At 39.4% G+C, this 18,438-nt stretch overlaps 2 long non-coding RNA genes across 2 annotated transcripts; both read right to left on the bottom strand.

The window, feature by feature from the left end:
- Positions 1 to 1,670: 1,670 nt before the first annotated feature.
- Positions 1,671 to 9,039, bottom strand: LOC145801948 (uncharacterized). The gene is made up of 3 exons (XR_014343889.1): positions 8,600 to 9,039; positions 2,605 to 2,897; positions 1,671 to 2,176 (listed from the first exon to the last, which is right to left on the bottom strand). It is a non-coding gene; the product is annotated as an uncharacterized LOC145801948 (long non-coding RNA).
- A 225-nt stretch (positions 9,040 to 9,264) lies between these two features.
- LOC145801944 (uncharacterized) lies at positions 9,265 to 10,953 on the bottom strand. The gene is made up of 3 exons (XR_014343886.1): positions 10,769 to 10,953; positions 10,321 to 10,468; positions 9,265 to 9,507 (listed from the first exon to the last, which is right to left on the bottom strand). It is a non-coding gene; the product is annotated as an uncharacterized LOC145801944 (long non-coding RNA).
- Positions 10,954 to 18,438: the final 7,485 nt, after the last annotated feature.

Below are 18,438 nucleotides of genomic sequence, written 5' to 3'. Positions count from 1 at the left end.
ACACATTGTTAGTTGTGAAACAACACACCACTTTGTTAGATATTTGAATGCGACAATTCCTCTAATATAAAGTATAATAAATAGAAATAAAATTTTAATTTTTTTAGTAATTTTAATTTTTTTGGGTGATGAAAAAGCCTCTTTCCCAACCAGATCAACTTAATTATTTATGGGAAAATAATAAACAAGTCTACTTTATAAATCAATGACGTATGAATAAGTTGATTGGTTAAAATTATAAAATATATAAAAGAAATATGGATACATCCACCAAGAAATTCAACATTATATTGCCAACAAGTTCATACTAAATAGAGATAACAAACACACACATTAATACAAAACACTAACCATACTTAATTCTCATTATAAGCACTACTTGGGTTGGTGGGTTGTCACCACATTACAACGCTCTTATTTCATTTCTATCTATCTATAATGAAGGTCTTCCTTTTTTTAATATAGTCTTCTACTTCCTTAATAGATAGTTAGGATCAATTTGATGTAAGGGTTATCATTAGTCTTCTATAATATTTAGCATTATTTTACTCTTACACTATATTCTAAGATATTCTAAATTATATTCTAGTATATAGTGGAGTTTTCTATGCTTTTGTAGAATATTGTAAAACCTTTTGGAACCTTTTAGTTTCGTCTAGATTTTTACAAACTTCTTCAATGTTTTAGAATCTTTTCGAATTTTTCTAGAACTTTCTAGAGTCTACTAGATTCATGTGAAGACTCTAAAGAGTCTATGTTGAATCCCAACAAGTTATACATTCGACTAAACAACTTAGACAAATTATTCGGAGCATTTTGATTGCTCTGTGTGACCTGCATGAAAATAATGCATTTCATGGTGGTTTGGAAAACTTGGATAATTATGCGAATTTGGATTATTATGAAGGGAAGTAAGAAAGCTTTAGGGTGGAAGTGAAATTTCTCTACAAGACTATGCCGCTTGAACCAACAAACGTTAAGGAGGGTGGAAGACTTGAAAAACTTTTTTATGATCAATGACGACAAGCAGCCTTTTGATCCAGTTAACTTGCGCATTATTGCTAATTACCCATCATTATGGAAGTATATAAAGAAGGTGATAACAACACTGTGAACGATATTAACAACACATTGTCGGTTGAAATCTGTTAATGTAGATTGGATGGTGGTTATACCAATCAACACCCTACTTCGTAAGATATTTGAATGAAACAACTACTCTAACAAAAACAACTACTCTAACAAAAAGTATGATAAATAGAAATAAATTTTTAATTTTTAAATAGGCTCTTTCCAAACCAGATCAACTTAATTATTTATAGGAAAATGAGATACAAGTCCACTTCCTAAACTTAATGATTTGTAAATGAAACGGTTAGTAAATGATTAGAGAATACATAAGAAAAAGATTTGACTTAGATATTTTAATATAGTGTTATATTATTGAATTTAAAAAATTGAGTATAATTTTTTGAGATGAATAACATTACTATCACTGCAGGAAAAATTACCTTTACCGGCGTTTAAAAAATGCCGCTATAGGAGCCAAAAACGCTGCCAAAATAATATACCGGCGTTTTTACTTTACGTCGCTGACGCGGCCGTCGCTATAGGTATAAGGCGCTTTAAAAACGTCGCTAATACTTGAAGTGGCGTTTTCATCAGCGTCGGCATATTATGCAATCTGTTTAAATAATAACTGATGACATCACGGGATATAGTGACGTTTTTGAACAAAAACGCCATCTTTTTTCTTTATTTCATAATTTCATTAATATAAAATATGTTGTTGAGCTGGCTGGTTATTTATTCACATTCCAATTTGCATAAAACCATAAAGCATAACATAGCAAAAAATAAAAATAAAAGTTGAAGTTGATAAAATAAAACCATCAAATTTGATATTTGATAGAAAAAAAAATAAATACATGTTCATAGAAGCATATTTAAGTTCTGAACTTCACCCCAATCTTAAAATAAAAAAATAAAAAAGTTCTAAAATTCACCCATCAACACACTTGGATATTTTAATGCTCTTACCAAAAATAAAAATAAAAATAAAAATTCTAACAAGATTTCAATTTTGGGCCTGGTAAAAAAAAAAAAAAAAACAAGCAGCAAATTCCTTTTTACATCTTGAATCAGACCTTTCCCTCAGCAAAATTGTCCTTTTGAACTGCAGATAAATAAATAACAGTTACAAATTATAATCCTTTTGAAAATAATCTAGAACAAAGCAATAAATAATATCAAAAGCATGAAGAGATAAAAGCATATACATAAATCACCATTATAATAACATGTATTCCCTGTTTGTTCCAGATTTAATATAATCAAATTATGAAAAGCATATTATGTTAGTTCAACAATTCAAAAAAAAAAAAAAAAGAACACTTTAGATTTTAAGGTGCATATTCCAGAACTATTGGACCATAGAGGTTCGTTCAAACTAGTAGAGATCAGAGAAACAAGGAGGAACAAGATCTCTGACTTGAATGTGTGTTTCTCACGCTTGTAGTCTAATTTTTTCAGTGAAATTAATTAATAAGCCTAGAAATCGTAATTCAAGTGTAAAACTTGGTGAGTTCTAAAAAAATTCATTACCTGAACTAACTGATGTCAAAAATCCATATCGAACAAGACTGACTTCTTTTGTCTTGAGATTGGTCTCGCAGGCTCACAGGATATCAAACATTTACAGTTCTCTCATCAATAGCAACTCCATCGGATATCAAACATTCTAGACCACATCAGAGTAAATGCATGATTGGCAAACTTCTGCAGTTCTCCCTCAAATTTTGTTCCCTCTAATGTACTCAAATCCTTGCAAAGATCTACAATGCTAATATGGCCTAGTTTTCCTGCTTCATATAATGTTACAACATGAGATTTCAAGCCTGCAAAAGGCATTAAAGAACAAAAAAATGAAGTCAGAAATCAGAAATGAAAGTAATGACAATCATAAAGTTGGAAGACTTTCTATGACTGGTTAAAAATAAATAAAACCCCCTAAACCAAGATTCAACTTTCCACTGAAATTTATGTAAATTTCATGCCCAGAATAAAATGGAGACTGAGAGGGAGATTAATGATATGGACTTTGTGCCAGACAGATTGAGTGACCGGCGCCCGGAAAGGCGTGGTCAGCCGTGGTAGTTGATTGACCGGCAGGAAGGCCGACCAAAGGAGGTACCCGGGCTAGGCTTTGCCGGGATGCCGCCTAGCCCGGTCCTCCATGTGTTTGTCCGGTTAAGCGCATGGGTATGAAGCATGGCATGGCCGTGGTAGAGCAGCTCGGCTGCCGAGCTCCAGCTGTGAAGTCAGGCAGTTGAGATTAGGTGATGTTCAGCAAGGTCTATGCTGACAGATGGGATAGCAGAGCCACGTGTCAGGAGATGACTGGGAGTGGGTAAGGGGCTCAGAAGGTATATAGGCATGTCTGCGCCCCCCATACGCGACAGACGAACACTCTGTAAGGAATTTCTTACACTCAAACACTCTCTCCCTTCTCTCTATTCCCTCTAAGGTGTGTGCTAATTTGACCGTCGGAGGGTGTTTCCGGCCACACACCGCCGGGTAGCTCACCGTTATTTGCTCGCAGGTGATCGGATATCGACGGAGCTCGGAAGAAAGGAATACGGGCATGCCAGAATATTTGCTCCCCGTACAATTGGCGCCGTCTGTGGGAAGCTTGACAGACAAAACCTTGTCTTCCAGGCTCATCTGATCGCCGTCCATGGCGAACAACGATGAGTTTCCGTTGTCTGCCATAGACGGAGCCACCCCGGAGTATACCCGAAGGAGAGAGGGACCTCCCGCCATCCATCCAATGGCGGACTTGGAGACGCCCACCGGAGGACAGTCAGGAGACGCGCGGGATAAGCGCGGAAGAAGTTATGGTCATTCACGAAGTCCGGACGGTCATCGGCGGCGGAGGGAATCACATGCCCGACGTCTGGAACACAAGTTGAGGGACCAAGACGCTGTCATCCGGCGAATGGCAGTGGAGATGGAGGAGCTCAAACGGCATGTCAAAGAGAAGGGTATAGCTGGAGTGGGAGACCACAGTGAGCGCACCCAACCCCGCCGTTCAGGTAGTCAGAGTCAGCGGCACATACCGTCCATCTCTATTACCAGAAGTTACAAGGTTGGTGATTCCGATGTGCGCGCAGAGAAGTCCAGCGCGCAAGATAGCACTTATCAACCCTCACGTCCGGCGACGACGTCGAGGTACACCTATTCCGCTCGATCAGAAGATTTGCGGGCAGTCTTGGAGGAACGGGCTCGCCGACGGGAGGCACAGAGGATACCGGCTTTCCAGCGGTTATCCTACAGGGTTCACGCCAGCCAGGAGGTCGGAATGCCTCCACCCCGCCTAGCGGCGCCACTCCTTATGGATTCCGACTTGGCAAGGTTGAGCGCCACCCCTTTCTCCGTGGAGATAGAAACAACAGCGCTTCCCGCGGGCTTCCACCAACCTAAGTTCACGCTCTACGACGGAAAAACCGATCCCTATATGCATGTAAGCCACTTCCTACAGGTCATGGCCGGACATAGGCAGAATGACGCTCTTATGTGCCTTATCTTCCCGTCAAGTTTGGGCGAGCTGGGCTTGAAATGGTTTGAGAGGCTGCCGGAGGAGAGCATAGAAAGGTGGCAGCAGTTGGCCGAAGCCTTTGTGACGCGCTTCAAAACCAACACCAAAACGCCAAAGGAAGTTGACCACCTTTTCAGTGTCAAGATGGAGCCGAGCGACACACTGAAGGCATACAACTCGAGGTATTGGGAAACCTTCAACGAGATCTTGGATTGCCCGGTCAACCTTGCGATCACGCAATACAAGCGCGGTCTCCCGCTCGGACATAGGCTGAGGGATTCGCTTACAATGAACCAGCAGACATCCATGTGGCACCTAATGCAGCGCATCAATGAGCACATCCGAGTAGAGGATGATGCGGCGACGTCCACCGCGGAGACAACCTCGATGGCAACGAGCAAGTGGGCGACTGGGTTTTAAGGAAGGTCATGGGTAACGCACTAGTGCCGAGTGAAGGCAAGCTAGGGGCAAACTAGGAGGAGCCTTACAAGATAACCGGGCAAGGGGGCATACAACTTAGAAGATTTGGATGGCAAAGGCGTACCCCGGCCATGGAATGCGGCCTTATGTAATTTTTTGAGGGACTTGTTTCCCCTACACTTCTGAATGCAAATACTCTTTTTGTCAATGTAATAGAAGTGAATTACTTTTGTTGAAGAGCTTTGTTGTGTCCGAAATAATAGTGGATAAGGGGCCTACTCTTCTGTTCCAGCCGAGATGATTTACTCCGGTTGAAGAGTTGATGACTTGCTCAACTGCGAGGTTCCAGCCGAGATGTTTTACTCCGGCTGAAGAGTTGATGATTTGCTCAACTGCGAGGTTCCAGCCGAGATGTTTTACTCCGACAGAAGAGTTGATGATTTGTTCAACTGCGAGGTTCCAGCCGAGATGATTTACTCCGGCTGAAGAGTTGATGACTTGCTCAACTGCGAGGTTCCAGCCGAGATGATTTACTCCGGCTGAAGAGTTGATGATTTGCTCAACTGCGAGGTTCCAGCCGAGATGTTTTACTCCGGCTGAAGAGTTGATGATTTGCTCAACTGCGAGGTTCCAGCCGAGATGATTTACTCCGGCTGAAGAGTTGATGACTTGCTCAACTGCGAGGTTCCAGCCGAGATGATTTACTCCGGCTGAAGAGTTGATGATTTGCTCAACTGCGAGGTTCCAGCCGAGATGTTTTACTCCGGCTGAAGAGTTGATGATTTGCTCAACTGCGAGGTTCCAGCCGAGATGTCTTACTCCGGCTGAAGAGTTGATGATTTGTTTAACTCCGAAGTTTCAGCCGAGCTAATGTTGCTCGCCAAGAAGAAAGTCGCGGAGCGGATGTTGCTCGCCTTCTTTGGAGTTCCTTGGCCAAGCTGCTCTTGTCTGCCAAGAAAGAAGTGGCGGAGCGGACCTTGCTCGCCTTCTTTGGAGTTCCTTGGCCGAGCTGTTCTTGCTCGCCAAGAAGAAAGTCGCGGAGCGGATGTTGCTCGCCTTCTTTGGAGTTCCTTGGCCAAGCTGCTCTTGTCTGCCAAGAAAGAAGTGGCGGAGCGGACCTTGCTCGCCTTCTTTGGAGTTCCTTGGCCGAGCTGTTCTTGTCCGCCAGGAAAGAAGTCGCGGAGCGGATGTTGCTCACCTTCTTTGGAGTTCCTTGGCCGAGCTGCTCTTGTCTGCCAAGAAAGAAGTGGCGGAGCGGACCTTGCTCGCCTTCTTTGGAGTTCCTTGGCCGAGCTGTTCTTGTCCGCCAGGAAAGAAGTCGCGGAGCGGACCTTGCTCCCCCTCTTTGGAGTTCCTTGGCCGAGCTGATCTTGTCCGCCAAGAAAGAAGTGGCGGAGCGGACCTTGCTCGCCTTCTTTGGAGTTCCTTGGCCGAGCTGATCTTGTCCGCCAAGAAGGAAGTCGCGGAGCGGACCTTGCTCCCCTTCTTTGGAGTTCCTTGGCCGAGCTGATCTTGTCCGCCAAGAAGCAAGTCGCGGAGCGGACCTTGCTCGCCGACCTTGGAAGTTCCTTGACCGAGCTGTTGTTGCTCGCCAAGAAGCAAGTCGCGGAGCGGACCTTGCTCGCCGACCTTGGAAGTTCCTTGACCGAGCTGATGTTGCTCGCCAAGAAGCAAGTCGCGGAGCGGACCTTGCTCGCCGACCTTGGAAGTTCCTTGACCGAGCTGTTGTTGCTCGCCAAGAAGCAAGTCGCGGAGCGGACCTTGCTCGCCGACCTTGGAAGTTCCTTGACCAAGCTGATGTTGCTCGCCAAGAAGCACGTCGCGGAGCGGACCTTGCTCGCCGACCTTGGAAGTTCTTTGCCGAGCTGTTGTTGCTCGCCAAGAAGCAAGTCACGGAGCGGACCTTGCTCGCTGACCTTGGAAGTTCCTTGACCGAGCTGATGTTGCTCGCCAAGAAGGAAGTCGTGGAGCGGACCTTGCTCGCTTTCTTAGTACGGTCACCATCTTGCATATTGAGGACCGAGGAAGTATTACCCCGATCGGGATAGGTAATCCCAGTCACGCTTCAGCGGACGGAATTAAGGGGCAATTGAGAGGGAGATTAATGATATGGACTTTGTGCCAGACAGATTGAGTGACCGGCGCCCGGAAAGGCGTGGTCAGCCGTGGTAGTTGATTGACCGGCAGGAAGGCCGACCAAAGGAGGTACCCGGGCTAGGCTTTGCCGGGATGCCGCCTAGCCCGGTCCTCCATGTGTTTGTCCGGTTAGGCGCATGGGTATGAAGCATGGCATGGCCGTGGTAGAGCTGCTCGGCTGCCGAGCTCCAGCTGTGAAGTCAGGCAGTTGAGATTAGGTGATGTTCAGTAAGGTCTATGCTGACAGATGGGATAGCAGAGCCACGTGTCAGGAGATGACTGGGAGTGGGTAAGGGGCTCAGAAGGTATATAGGCATGTCTGCGCCCCCCATACGCGACAGACGAACACTCTGTAAGGAATTTCTTACACTCAAACACTCTCTCCCTTCTCTCTATTCCCTCTAAGGTGTGTGCTAATTTGACCGTCGGAGGGTGTTTCCGGCCACACACCGCCGGGTAGCTCACCGTTATTTGCTCGCAGGTGATCGGATATCGACGGAGCTCGGAAGAAAGGAATACGGGCATGCCAGAATATTTGCTCCCCGTACAGAGACGATGTTCAAATCTACTAAAAAAACAAAAGCAACTGATATATTTATTGAAAGTACAATAAAGAAATTGATGTAGCATAAGAAGGAAACAGTTGCATATTATCATCAATCAACTTTATCATTTTCATCAGCATACTTTTTCAAATGCAACTATAAATACAGTGCTCAACAATCAAATCCCGTCAAAATCAATTTAATAAACAAAATATCATCCCCAATAATCAACGATGTTGGGATGGGAGACTGAGTAGACCTAACCTTTGATAATCTAATCTATACAAGAGGACTGCCTTCAGACTTGAACCCATGTTCCTCACACTTGGCAGCCGAAGCCTTTACCACTTCCGTATGCAATGGTCTCATTTACAAAAAAATAAAAAGAACCTAAATTTTGTTGTATTGAATCACCTTGGAGTGCAAGATATAACATAAACCCTGTCATACAAGGGCATACAATTTCTCACTCTTGAGCAAATCTTATTAAAACAGATCCATGGCCAAAACCAATATTATATGTAATGTTATGTCAATTTTCTGTGTGTTTATTTTTTCATCAGAGTAGAAACTTCAACCATCTCTTTTTGTATGCAATCTTAAAAATCCACTTCAAGAATTACCTCTCGCAACACAAGTCATGTAGCAAATCAACATGCAATCTTAGAAATTCATGTTAAGAACAGTAGGATTATAATGGATCCCACAACATGCTGGCATTAACTGAAACAGAACTTTAAATGCACTGCAGAGCATTCTTAATCATTCCTTGTGGATGCAACCCACAAAATACAAATCCAGTTGGAACAATAAATCAATTTGGCCAGCTGAAGTCATGAACATATGAATAGGTAGTCCAGGACCAACCCAATAACAAAATTTGACAGAAAGATGACCAAACCTGACATGAGCAGGAGCCAGCACTAATATAACTGCTCTCTATCATTATATGATTAGCTGAAAGGAAGCGGTTCAAACGTAATATTCAGATGGGCAATCTGCAACATTAATAAGTGATGGCAACTTATTCATCACAAGTAGAATTTCCCAATGTCAAGACTAAAATGTAGAGTGTCTAACAAAGAATACAAGGCAAGTGAAGTTAAGGTAATAAATAATTACAATAAATATGACAATGTTTAACAATTATGACCCTTCAATTACCTCTTGAATAGAAGCTTCCACCTGCAAATTTCACTACACATCAATTAAGATAACAACTCTCTTCACTAGTTAATAACAGTAACATATACAAACATAGCTTGAAAATTTATGTAACATTCTTTGTAATCATTGCCCACTGGTTACAAGTCCTGCGCCAAATATAACAGCCAAGCTGCAAAGAGGAACATGCATGAATAACAAATAAAACTGTAAGTATAAAATCCCCAAATGACCAAATTCAAACTCAGAAACAATCGGCAGACTATGAACCTAGTAAAACTAGGAGACAATGGCTAGTCCTGAACAGCTTCGTTAGCCTGTTGTCCAGCTGAATATTGGAAGCCTCCAAACCAATCTCCTACACTTCCATCTACTAAAGTATAAACAGAAGCAGCTCCTTCTTGACTTGAAGAAAAATAACCATATTTCCTCCGATTATATGGGAGGGAAAAAAAAGAAGCAAAACTTGCATATAGGACTCGAAAAAACTATGTCTAAGCATGATTGACAAATCAAAAAACAAAAAAGACATTAACTGAATTTAAACAAGATGGCTAAAGCTAACAACAAGTTCTCACCATAATATTCTGCATACTTACAGCCTTTGTTGCGTTAGGCACAACCAAATTTGATGTTTTCATGCTGCTGAAAACATCAAAAATAGAAACAAGTATCGAAAGTTATATGCTTGCACCCAAACATCAAAGCAATGGGTATAATTTTATATGAAGGAAAAGAAGAGGACAAATATATTTGAAAAATTCCAAATAAATAAAGAAGCCAAATGATCAAAAGCTAACCAACACAGACTTTTTTGTTGACTCCAACAAGAAGCTAAGAAAAATTCAGCATGTTGTTTAATTATATAGAGTTTAGGTATCAGCCTCTGATTCACACATAATTACATTAAACATTTTAAAAACAGCATTAGCAAAACCAAACATATACGAGTTTCAACAAAAACGATTCGAATTGTGCTGCTGAATCGAAAATTGAGTGAATTGTACAATTCAATTTATGATTCACTACGATTCATTGAGATTCACAAAATTCACTGCAATTCAATTCTTTTTCTATTTTTGTTTATATAACGCATGAAACATCGACGTTTTCACCAAACTAACGTAATTACTTAAATTGATATATCTGATTTTATGTGTATATACGTTTATAATTTAGTCATATTAATAATTTAGTTTTTATTAAACACTGTATACATTTCGATTTTAAACACTTTATTATATATTATATTAAATAATATAAATCTTATGATTTACAGTTTGAAATGATTTATGATTCACTTTTTAACGATTCGATTCACGATTCGACAACAATATAGTTACCACAAATTTACATTACAATTTAGGCAAATGGTTAACAAATAAATAAATAAAACAAGAGAAATGTGACATTATAAGATTACTGAGCACCAAAAGTAGGAGAAGGAAGGGCAATTACCTGCGACGTCATTTACAATTTTGGTGCAGGGCTTGTAACAGGGCTTATACTTCATTGCATTGTCAGTTCTACCAGGGAAGAGCCTAGCAATCATTGCCCATTTGTTTCCATATAGTCTATGAGCAGCATTAGCCTCAATAGACTAACCCTAGAATTGCATACGAAGCACAAACACAAAGATTACCATGAACGAGTTAAAAGTAGAGTCTGTTTGAGGATGTTAATATGCGCACAGGGACTAAAGCTTACAAATCTAAACGAAAGCAATCAATCGATCAAATCAGAGAAAGAGCGTTCGATCGCGATCAATAGACTAAAAATCAATCAACCGATCGATCTGTGTTCTCTTCAACATAAATTAGTATATATATCAAACAGATCTGAGATCGTAGATACAGATCTGAGTTCGTATATAAACAAAATCAAAAAATCAGAGAATGAGACTCACAAAATTAATCTTCAAATCGAAGTGATTGAGAGCTTTGAGCCAAGACGAAGAGAGTCGGATAGAGATTACGATCGTAAATCGGAGCATACGATGCTCGATCTAGTGAACTTTCACCATAAGAAAGAGGAGTGATGAAGCCCTAGATCTAACTGGGACTGAGAGAAATGGAAAAATGAAAAACGCGTGGGCCTTAAAAGGGAAATTATGCAAGTATACCAGGTTACACGTGTGTTTTTTAAAATGAGTTGGTTAAAAAATATTTTGAAAACCTTTGCAACAACGTTTTAGAAAAAACGCCATATCAAAAACGTTGTTATAGGCCCATTTTCTTGTAGTGTATATATATGTTGGAACAATTTGTCTTGAATTCTTCAGTTAGTGGTCTTCGGGTCTTCAAAACTTGGCAATGATCTTGTCTATGTAGAACAGAAATTTGGTGCTTCAAGTTGCGTTACTTAGTTGTTTTCCTAAATACAATATTTGCACCCACCAAAAGGTATGCATGGAGTTATAACAAATTCGCCTCCAGAATATAATGAAACTTGATCTAAAGATCAAGTCTACCGACGTTTGTACTGATAACAGTAAATCGGAATACTCTTGATATAATCAAGAAAAACCAAGACACTAATAATCAAGTCCGCAAAATTTGATTACCAATAAGAAAAATAGAAATTTGCTTAAGAAACTCTAAATCAACAAGGGAAGAGAGAGAGAATAGCAAGAATACTTTTTGAATTTTGGATGGGTTGAAATGGTTGATTCGGAGCCTATTTATAGGCCTTTATGCATCTGATTGAGTGGTTATGTCCCTTGATCGCGTCCGATCAGATCTGACCGTTGGATCGACGATCTATGGTGCAGATCATTCTCACACTAAATAGATGCGTTGGCTGATCATACCTGATCACGATCGGGTGCTATCTTATCCGTACGATCGCGTGCATCTTTAATCAACGGCTATGATCAAATCGCTCCAGATCAGACACGCAATCATTTGATCAGTTGGTTGACTCATCACCAACGGATGCCACATCATTGCCACGTGAAGCTGACTGTAATCTACGTCACCTATGCCATGTTGGATCCACATCATTGCTCCAACCTGTTTGATGCAAATAGGAAAGCGCCTTCATAGTGTCGATGCGTCCGTACTAAGCGCAAAGTGCGCCATCAAACGCCATGCACGTGTGCGTGTGCAGATGGTGCGAAATACCATCCTTGTGGTGTGAGTGCATGCACACTAGCTTTCACCTCACAATTCCATGTTCAAAGGAATATTCCATGTAGCACTTTATTAAGTGTTCCATGTTTTCTTCTCTTTTCGATGTGGGACAAAGTCTCCAAGCTTATTTCAAGCTTTCCAAAGAAAAAGAATGAAGGTTTTGAAAATACCCAAAAATTAAACTATAAATTTTGAAAACCATCTTGAAAATTTCCAAACATGCCTCCACCATTTTCAAAATACCAAATGATGACTCTTGGTTCACTTGGCAGCCTTATGCATAGGTGAAGATATCTTACGATTTGAATCATTCACTTAGTGAAGACATCTCAAAGTTAGTTAAGATGGCGTAGTAGACTTGTCTTTGAACTAGCGATCTTATACGACTAACCGGACATGTCTGACGCACAGTACAGGTTACCTCAAGTATTCAAACAAACCGATACGTGGATTGGCCTTGTGTCTATATCCTGTTTCATGAGTGCTCTAGAGTCAAGCCCTTGGACTCATAGGAAGCGGCACCATGTCTTGCATTCATATAGGTAAGCTTACTGAGAGTATCCCTGTAATTTACAGTACCCTAACAACCCAGTTGTAAGCTTATTAAGAGTTTTCTAAGTCATCCTCTTTTTTTCACATTACAAGTACCAAGCACTTCAACTTTGGGATGAAAATGAAATAGAACTAAGTGCTTGGAATTACGATACATGGTGTACTTAGGCTCATTGAACTCAAGACTTGATGTTTTTTCAAGCGTTGAGTCGAGTTTCCACCAAGAGTGATTATGTTTAGTGGGCTTAAGACACATCCCCTTTGATGTTTTCCACATCAAATCCTTTACAAGTCCCTTTGTTAAGGGGTCAGCCAAGTTTTCACTTGACTTTATAAAACTAATGGTAATCATATCTTTTGTGATTAACTGCATAACACAGTTATGTCTCAGTCCTATATGTCTGGACTTTCCATTATAAACATGGCTATAGGCTCGTGATAGAGTTGTTTCACTATCACAATGCAAAGATATTGGTGGAATAGGTTTTGGCCATATCTTAATCTTTAACAAGAAATTCCTTAGCCACTATGCCTCTTTGCTACAAGAAGCCAATGCTACAAGCTCTGACGCCATGGTTGAGTCTGTTATGCATGTTTGCTTTTTAGAACCCTAAGAGATAGCTCCTCCTCCAAGGGTAAAAATCCAACCACTTGTGAATGAGTGATCTTCACGATCAGTTATCTAACTAGCATTCGTGAATCCTTCCAGCACTGCTGGATAGCCATTATAGACTATTCCATAGTCTATCGTTTTCCTCAAGTACCAAAGTATTCGGTTAACAGCATGCCAATGCACACTACTAGGATTACTAGTATATCTACTAAGTTTTTCCACTACAAATGCAATGTCAGGTCTAGTGCGAGTCATGGCATACATCAGGCTACCTATCACTCTTGAGTATTCTAGCTGATCAATAGCTCTTCAAGTATTAGGATACAATTTCAAATTTGAATTAAAAGGTGTAGACATGGGTGTATAATTATACTAATTAAATTTCTTAAGAATTTTCTCCATATAGTGCGGCTGGGTAAGAATCAAATTAGTGTCCTCTCGTTTGATCTTAATACCCAGAATTATATCAACCAAGCCCATGTCTTTCATACTAAAGCTAGACGACAAGAAACTTTTAATACTTTTAATGACATCATTGTTAGTACAAAAAATAAGCATGACATCTACATATAGACATATGATTATGCCTTTATTGCCAGTAAACTTACTATACACACACTTATTAGATTCATGTATCCTAAAACCATTTGACACTATTACTTTGTCAAATTTCTCATACCACTATTTTGGAGCTTGTTTTAGTCCATATAGTGACTTCACGAGTTTACACACTTTGTGTTCTTGACCCTATACAACAAATCCTTCCGGTTGTTGCATGTAGATTTTCTCGTCTAACTCTCCATTTAGAAAAGCGGTCTTAACATCCATTTGATAGATTTCAAGCTTGTAGATTGAGGCTAAGGTAATTAACACTCGAATGGTGGCAATTCTGGCCATCGGAGCATATGTATCAAAATAATCGATACCCTCATTTTAAGTAAAACCCTTAGCAACTAATCTTGTTTTGAACTTGTCAATTGTGCCATCAACTTTCATTTTTCTTTTGAAAATTCATTTACAACCAATTGGTTTGGATCTAGGTGGCAAATCAACAAATATCCAGGTATTGTTACCCATGATAGAATCCATCTCATCGTTTATTGCTTCTTTCCAAAAAGCAACATCCTGAGACTTCATAGCCTCCTCAAAGGTTGATGGATCTGAATCCATATTCAACGAAATCATTGTTTGATTACAATAAGCTTTCCTAGTTCATTCTATAAGGTAAACAACGAAATCAAGGCCAAATGACTTCTTAGTCTTAGCCCTCTTACTCCTCTTAGCTCAACAGGCTCATTAGGTTCATTGGGCTCAATGGGTTCATGTTGTTCACTTTCCTCTATAGACATCAAATGAGTTGATTCATTTCCTTGATCAGAATCCAACCTTGGAATGGTTGTGAAACGATTCTCATAAAATGTCGTATCACGTGATTCAATGATGATATTTATTTATATTGAACCATTGGGCTCTACTACTAGAAGCCTATATGCTTTGCTATGTATAGCATAGCCAAGGAATATGCATTTAATTCCCTTTTCACCTAATTTCTTCCTTTTAGGTTCAAACAATTTGACTATTGCTCTACAGTCCTATGTTTTCAAGTAACCTAGATTAGGTTTCTTGTTTTTCCAAAGTTTATAAGGAGTAACATTTTTTCCCTTGAGAGGAATTCTATTAAGAACAGGTAGTGAGTAAGGCTTCATCCTAAAAACCAAAACTAAAACTGGAGTAAAAAAGCATAGCATTAATCATTTTTGTTAATATTATTTCTTTCAGCTACTCTATTTTGTTATGGTGTGTAGGGTGCAGACTTTTCGTGAATAATACCAACATTTTCACAATATTCTGGAAAATGGTATTCATCACCTTTATCAGACCTAAGTCTTTTTATTTTGACATTACACTGATTTTCTACTTCTGTTTTAAAAATCTTGAATTTATCAAGCACCTCATCTTTTGAATGCAAAAGATAGATATGACAGTACTTAAAAAAATCATCAATGAATGTTACAAAATATTTCTTACCACCTCTAGTGGGGTACTATGCATGTCACATATATCACTATGAACAAGTTCAAGCAAAGATATGATTTTAGATTGCGAGTAATTTTAGATTGCACGCAAAATTTGCATTTTTCAAACATATCAAAGTCATACTTAGGAATTAAATCTGAATTAACTATGTCATGCATTTTCCTAGTATTAATATGACCTAAACGAGCATGCCATAAAGAAAGAAAATCAACAATATAAGCAGAAATACATGCATTATCAATAACGTTAAGTTTGAACATTCGCTGATACATGTAGCCTTTCCAAATAAAAATCCCACCCTTAGATAGGACAAATTTAACCGACTCAAATACTAACTTGAAACCATGCTTATTAAGCAGGCTTCCAGATACAAGATTTTTCCTGACATCAGGTACATGATAAACATCATTAAGATTTAGGACTTTTCCAGATGTGAACTCTAGATCCACCGTCTCTTTGCCTTTGATAGAAGCAGTTGAAGAGTTGCCCATATAGAGAACTGTTCCATCACTCACTTGTTTATAAGTAGTGAAATGGCTCTTGCCGTTGTAGACGTGCCTTGTTGTTCCTGAGTCAATCCACCAATCACTAGCATCTTCGAGCATGTTCACCTTGGATACAACAGCCATTAACTTGTTCTTGGCATTTGATGGTTCTGGCTTCTTCTTGTATGATCGACATTCATTTTTGAAGTGTCCTGGCTTGCCACAGTGCTAGCAAGTGCCTTTCGGCTTCTTAGCATCTTTCTCTGGTTGGGGGTAGCGCTTATGCTTCCTTTTCTTGAACCTCTTGCCACCATTCACCATGTGGATCTTGAAAGTCTGAGCCAATTGGTTATCTTTACTTTCAAGAAGTCTTGACTCTTCCTCAACTTGGAGTTGTTAAGCCAATTCCTCTAAAGTTAGTTATTCATTTTTGTGTTTCAGAGTTTTCTTAAAATCCTTCCAAGAAGATGACAATTTCTCTATTATAGATGAAACTACAATAGATTCATCCATGTTTATATTCTTTTGTCGAAATTGACTTAGAATATGTTGGATCTCATGGAATTGTACCATATTGGACTTTGGATCCAGGGTCGACCTTGTGATTTAGGGGGCTTAAGGCAAACTTCGGAAATGGGGCCCCTCTTACATTGAAAAAAAAAAAAGTTTATGGATAAAACCATAAGTTACAACAATTTTTTTATTTGTTTGTAGCCACAAAAAAAATTTACTTACACACATAATCATTAAAATTATAAACAAAAATCTACTTTCATATATTAAGATAGGAAACAATTATTGCAAATACTCAAAAAAAAATAAAAAATCTAGTCTTGTTGTTTTTCAGTTTAGTAGTATCCAGTTTACAATTGAACCAACTATCACATAAGCATTACTCTTCTCACATTTGGGCCTATAGTATTTACGTATTTTTTTTTATATCTAAAACACAAAATTATATTTGAGGGCCCCTATGTTCAACCCAAATTTGGGGGCCCAAGGGGCAGGCCTCTCTTGTCTGCCCTCAAGGCTGGGCCTATTTGTATCAATCATAGTAAAACGCATAAAATTACTAACAAGAAATTTCTTACTGATGGCATCCTCGGTAAGGTACTTTGACTGTAATATGTCTCAGAGTTACTTTGCTGTTTACAGATGTTGATACACATCGAACAAAGAGTCTAACAGCGCATTCAGAATGTGTCATCGACAAATGTAGTCGTCATTCTCCCATTTGGTTATGGTACGAGTTTGCTCCATAGTCTCGTTTTCTTGCTCTGCCGGATAGGAGGTAGTTAGAACATAGACCACTTTGAAAGTGGTGAGCAAAAAGTGCATCTTTTTTTGCCAGCGTCAGACATTTTTGCCATCAAATAGGTCAAGCTTCATGAAATCTTGAGTCATTTTTTGAATAGATATCGCCATATCTAAATATTGTCTTTAAATTGTTGGAACAATTCATCTTGAATTCTTCAATTGGTGGTCTTCGGGCCTTCAAAACTTGGTGATGATCTTGTCTATGTAGAACACAAATTTGGTACTTCAAGTCGCGCTACTTAGTCATTTTTCTAAAGACAATATTTGTACCCACCAAAAGGTATGTAGGGAGTTACAGCAAATTCATCTCCAGGATACAATGAAGCCTGATCTAAAGATCAAGTCCACCGGCGTCTGTACTGACGACAGTAGATCAGAATACTCATGATATAATCAAGAAAAACGAAGACATTGATAATCAAGTCTGCAGAATTTGATTACTAATAAGAAAGTAGAAATTTGCTTAAGAAACTCTTGATCAAAAACTCTAAATCAAGAAGGGAAGAGAGAGAGAATAGCAAAAATACTTTCTGAATTTTGGATGGATTGAAAAGGCTGATTTCGCAACCTATTTGTAGGCCTTGATGCATTTGATCGAATAATCATGTCCCTTGATCGCATCCGATCAGATCTGATAATTGGATCGACAATCTATGGTGCAGATCATTCTTACATTGAATAGATGCGTTGACTAATCATACCTGATCACAATCAAGTGCCATCTCATCCGTACGATCGCGCGCATCTCTAATCAATGACTATGATCAAACTGTTCCAGATCGGATATGCAAGCATTCGATCGGTTGGTTGACTCATCACTAACGAATGTCACATCACTGCTACGCGATGCTGATTGTATTCCATATCACCCCATGCCATGTTGGATCCACGTCATCGCTCCAACCTGTCTGATGCAAATAGGAAAGCGCCATTGTGGCGCCTTGCGGCGATGCGTCCGTGCAAAGTACGCCATCAAACGTCACACAACCTACTGCCCACGCCACGCGTGCGCGTGTGGCTATGCATATGTAGATGGTGCGAAGCACCATCTTTGCTGTGTGAGTGCATACACACTAGCTTTTACCTCACAATTCCATATTCAAAAGAATATTCCATGTAACACTTTATTTCAAGCTTTCCAAAGAAAAATAAGGAAGGTTTTGAAAACACCCAAAAATTAAACTATAAATTTTGAAAACCATTTTGAAAATCCCCCAACAATATATATATTGTCAACATTCTTCAATACCAGCGATTGAATCCCAATAGCGTGTTCAAAAAAATTGATTAAATCGGTAAATCAATCTGAATTAGTGCAAATTGTATGGCTTGATCTAACTTTTTGAGATATTGATTTGGTTCCAGTTTCAAGTAATTAAAAATCGTTGAGTATAATTTGGTTTTTCAATTAAGCTTAAGAGAATCGAACCAAATTATCAAT

The sequence above is a fragment of the Camellia sinensis genome, chromosome 1 (genome assembly GCF_055761805.1).
Source record: "Camellia sinensis isolate YWXY chromosome 1, ASM5576180v1, whole genome shotgun sequence".
Classification (NCBI taxonomy): Eukaryota; Viridiplantae; Streptophyta; class Magnoliopsida; order Ericales; family Theaceae; genus Camellia; species Camellia sinensis.
This window is presented reverse-complemented; position numbering and strand designations above follow the sequence as displayed.